Consider the following 5,309-nt stretch of genomic DNA (forward strand, 5'->3'; position numbering starts at 1 on the left):
TGCCCAATATTTATCAAAATTAAACTCGAGTAAGCACATCCTTCTAGCCCCTGCAGCATAGAGCATTCTCATTTAGTTGTGCTAGAACTAGTTTATTACTTTTAAGGTTTATTGTAAACAGCAAACCCTAAACGCACAACCGCACAAACGAATTACATAATCCCAAAGTATTTGGTCCATGTCTTACGGGTTTGTGTAAGTGCGAAAACCTGGCAAATAGGAGTGAAATGACGGTCCATATGGCGGTTGTATGGAGTTTAATTGCATTTTATGTATTTAATGGCCAGTTTATTTGAAAAAGAGTTCAAAAATGTTGTTCCAGTCTAGTTATCAAATAGAGGATAAAGTATGGAGGACACAAGGCAAAGGTGGAGTAAACAGCAGATTTTAGACCTAATTTCAATTGTGAACAGGTTTGTTTAAGATACTGGAAGTCCACAGGCAAGACATAAGAATTGCTTGCACACTGAAATCGCTTTCTATTCAAATAATCCCTCGATCCTTCACTTGGGGCACGGACTGCTATATGACAACCATCAATAGCCCCGTACACTTGAGGAAAACTTGTTTTTTGAAAGTTGCTTTCAACAAGTTGTTTTGCTTCTGATTGATTGGGCATTTTAATGAAAGTTTCTTTTCTTCTTGCAAGTGCTTGACAAAAACTTACAACATACAATGGTTAGGCATTTTATGCAAATGTTTACAACGTATTTAACACACCTGTGCAAAAAGCGATGAACTGAAGTTTTATGAACTCCAATAAAAGATCCACTCTAAATTCACAGGTTGAGGCTAATTTACAAATTGCAATTGCAACTCTCGTGTCAGGAACAGGTTTTCTGATCCAATAGTCATCTGCAACACAACATATATTTTATAGGCTACTACGTATATGCACCACCCTGTTATTTTTGGAAGTTTCTTAAAACTAACCAGGTTTCATATCATCCTCACTCATCAAAAGTTGATTAAAACTTTCCATCTATTCAATGTCAGACACTGAAACTTAAATTTTGGCCACCAATCTGTTGATCTATATTATGCACAGTTTTAAAACAAAACATAAAAACAATATTTTTATCATTGCCAACCTGTTTCTTATCCAGAATCTTCGCTTCTGCTTGGTATGACAATCTTCTAACATCGACATGCATAAAATTCTTTGTAGTTGTTATTGTAACGAATTTTATTTACTCCACGTCCTTACACTTTTGTTAGTTTTTATTATTTGTATTTCACTGTTTTCTTTCGTTGGTACCACTTTATTTAATATATTGTTTTACCCACGCATATTGCTCGCTCTTCACTTACTTTCACCACCCTATTTTATTACCTTCGTCTCCCCTCTTTTTCCTATTATTTAACGCTCCGTTTATTTTTGTATGCCCCGGATGTGCCGCGTGTCGGGAAGGCGCATCCTGATTGGTTGGTGCTTTTTGAGTAAGAAACGATTTTCTCCAAAAACCAGGAGTCTTCTTCTGGGCGTCGCGTTGGTAGCACCTCTGTTACAGTGTTGTGTACGAGCAATCGGGATCTTGGCCAGTGGCGTTTTGTATTGTTTTTATCGTTTTAGTTTAACACGACGTCCAATAAGTTAAATCAGCCCGAGTTACTTTGGCTTTGTGGTGAGCCGTCATTGCAGGGTTCTGGGCAGTATCAGAATTAGTGAGGCAGCTTTGTGAGAAGTACCGAATTAGGTAGAAGGGTTAATTGGGGGATAACATCGCCACCCAAAAACATCTAACCGCCGAATTGCAAAGGCAGGCACACAAAAAAAGCCTGTAGTAAACCTGTTGGAATAAAGCTACATACTTTGATTTATTCCTAGAGCTCCAAAGGGAGTAAAAGACGATCAGCGCCAGAATACGATGTTTATTTCACATAAATATTAATTTCGCCTATTTGGCATCTTCAGTTTCTGTCTAAAACAGAATAGCAATAAAAATTAAAAGTAAAAAACCACAACAAAAACTCAACAGTAAGTCCACTATCGGGACTGCCAAGACAAAAGCCGAAGCGGTTAAAACGATAAAAAACTGTTTTCTACAACAAGCCGCTGTGGTACCAAGAGAAACAACGAGAGACTGCACTGAAGGTGTTAGTAGCCAAACGCAAAAAAATGGGGCGAGCAAGGGTAGTGACGTAGAACTGCGATAAGGCGATGACGAACACAGAAAACAAAAACAGTGATGGAAATGAAAACAAAATAAAGAGAGACGGGAGAGCGCAAAAATGGTCATTTTATGCGGGGTAAAATCATTGGCTGAATGTTTATTGACGCCCTGAGGTCGTTTAGCTATTTGTCTTCACAAATGTCTAAAAAAGCCATGGGAGGTTCTTGGGCGAAAGTTACCGTGAACCAATCTGCAATGTTCGGTTTATTTTTAAATGCGATGGGGTGTTTATTTAAATAGTGTTTTGCCAGTGCCATCTTGTCCCCTTTGGCATCTTTAAAACAACCTGCTCGCCATGTGGAACGGTGTGAATTCCACCTCGTGCTGAAACGATTTTTTGTTTGTCCAACATATTGTTCTTTACATGTTGTGCAGGTAGCCACGTAAATTCCATAATTCTTCCAAGTAAGTTTTTGTCGTAAAAGGATGGTGTGGTGGAAATACAGGTGGCAGAGTAAACCATTGTCTTAAAATTCTTTCGGCCCCCGCATAAAGCGCATTTCCCGCAAGGCTGAGAATACCCATCAGCCTGTGTATTTCCAAGTGCAAGGGCACGGTGGTTTGTTAAAATGGCACCCAGTGTTTTTGGTCGCTTAAAAGTGACTGAAGCTGCAGGTTTAAGAGCTCTTTCCTTTGTGGAGAGTTTTAATTGGTTTGGAAATGCAGTGCCCCATACTACCCTTTTGTGGGACTTCTGTTTCCGTGTTGCGGGGCCAAAACGTTGTTTCCAGTTTGCCGCTGTTGTTACGACATCGGATGTCATCTTCTTGGGGAAATGAGAACGTAGACATTTCTGCTTCAACCGTTCAAGGCTGTGGATGAAGTCCCTGTCTACCTCGTTTAGGCGGCGCATACGTACTGCTTCTCCGAACACAATAGATTTAAACACACAAGGGGGGTGGTGCGATAACCCATTTAAAAACCGTCTTCCCATGGCCGTCGGTTTCACAAAGTCTTTTGTGATAAAACCCGTATTCTGGCGCTGATCGTCTTTTACTCCCTTTGGAGCTCTAGGAATTATATTGATTCGTAAAGACAGATCCGTCGGTCACCGACTTGCAAAGGCTGATTCCTGTAGTCAATTTTTTGACGTTTTCTCTATTTACTTTGATTTATGTACGTAAATTAAGCAATTCGTGCAGTCTGCGACGAGACAACGACGTTGATTGTATCATGCGATACGTAACTGCGCCAAAACATCCGAAAAACTGCTGTGTGCTGCGCAAAAAGCTACCAAACCCTGCTGCAATTACTACATGGCCTAAAAATTACTTGGCCAAAGTCAAGGACCACCAATTTTGATGGCCCAAAAATTCAGCCATTTTGGCCTGCGTCAATTGCGTCACTTCCATATTTGGTCACATGGACAAAACTCGCGACATGGAAACATAGTATTAATCGCTTTAAGCTGTCCCGTAAACCACTCTCCGCGTTAGATCGAAGGCTGAGAAGGCTCGTCTTTTTCTCTTCGCCGAAAACGAGAGAGTCGGATCGGCGAGTCAGCTTCGAAGCTGTCTTAAACCCTCATGTAAACGGGGTTAATGGATTGCGGAATTATTCTGTTGTAACGAGTTTCGAAAGTGTTCTATCAACTCAGATATGTTCAAATCCGCGTAACTAGACAGCTCATTTTCATTCTTCGGTAAAATCAAGAATTATTGGTAAGCTTTTAACCACCACGCTACTTTGAATATCAGCAAAACGCAAATCCATCGTGTTGCAAGCTGTTTCAATGATGCTAGCGTATGCATCATTGATGTTGACATTGTGGCGATCCAAGTCATGCAAAACCACTCCCTGATAGCTGTGTAGCATCTTGCCGTTAGCTTTGCAATAGAACTGAAATTGTATCAACTTTATTCCCAGAGTTGTCAACAGCAGATGTCAAAACCTTCTTTAATTTGTTCATCGTCCAACGAAATTGTGTAACACTTACAATTGCCTCAACTGGATCGTGGGTTTCATGTTCACACAATATGAAGCCGTCGTCCATTTACTTACTTGTTAAGATGCGAAATGTACAGCCCATAGTGTCGCAAAATTAACTGAATTGCCTTGTAGGTTTCGGGCCGACACAAAGTTCTGCAAGTTCTCGAAGACGTTTTTGACTCCTTTGATAGAGGTAGTACAGTTTCAGTAATAACTCATCAACGTGATTGAAGAACACCTGGCCATTGAACGCATCTCTAAACGCGAGTTCAATTCGGTGATTAAAACAGTGAACCGAAGTAAGCCACGTTGCGGTTGCCCTTATTTTCGCACCAACACCCTTGTGTACACCTGTATTCACGGCAGCACCATCCACATTTAACCCGTGCATCTTCATCTCTATGTTGTTAATGCCTATTTTCAAGAAAGCCGCCCGAAGAGATTTGACAATTCTCTGCTGTTTCTAAACTTTCAATTGACAGAAACCTGACTACTGGTGTGCCGGAGTCCAGAAAAAGCACGTAAATAACTTCATGTTCAATAACGCTTGTGTCTGTACTCCTGTCTGAGAGAATGGAATAGTAATTTGCTTTACGGAAAGCATCGATTAAACTATAAAATTAGCTGCCTGGTGGTCATTGCAATAAGCAGCCTTGGTGTCTAATCCATTTTTACAGACTCTTTTTTCTACAGACTAAAGGGCAATTCATTTTTGCTTGAAAAATAGGCCGTATTAAAGTTTATATTGATGTCGGCCTGCTCAATTATTTGCATTGAGTTTAAACCACTAGTTTATGTTTACGGCCATAACGTGAGCAGCAGATTCAATGTGCTTCTTCACACCGTCGCGTTTCACCGACTCGGACCACGCTGCATTGTAGTTTTTCATTGACTTTATACGTTCATTAAACTTTTCGCATATTTCACATTTTATGCGTATAACTTGCCACTGACAATGGTTTTCTGAAAACTAACTCCCACTTACAGACTGTAGCTACTTTTGCAGAATACTCCACGAGTAAACAAGAAAAGTTTGAACGACGTCTTTTGTGTCGTTACAATTGTATCCATTAAACGAGTGTTGCGTAGAAGAATGAACAAAGAAATGTAAATAAGGAAACTAGCCGAATAAACCTTGCTGCGAAAATACAGCACCTAATTTATAATCAGCTTCGTAAAGTTGTTTCGCAATAATTCCGAAAACGG

At 40.2% G+C, this 5,309-nt stretch overlaps 1 pseudogene; it reads right to left on the minus strand.

The window, feature by feature from the left end:
- Positions 1–2,236: 2,236 nt before the first annotated feature.
- Positions 2,237–3,141, minus strand: LOC145892966 (uncharacterized; annotated as a pseudogene).
- Between the last annotated feature and the right edge of the window lie 2,168 nt (positions 3,142–5,309).

This window comes from Ascidia mentula, chromosome 1, assembly GCF_947561715.1.
Source record: "Ascidia mentula chromosome 1, kaAscMent1.1, whole genome shotgun sequence".
NCBI lineage: Eukaryota > Metazoa > Chordata > Ascidiacea > Phlebobranchia > Ascidiidae > Ascidia > Ascidia mentula.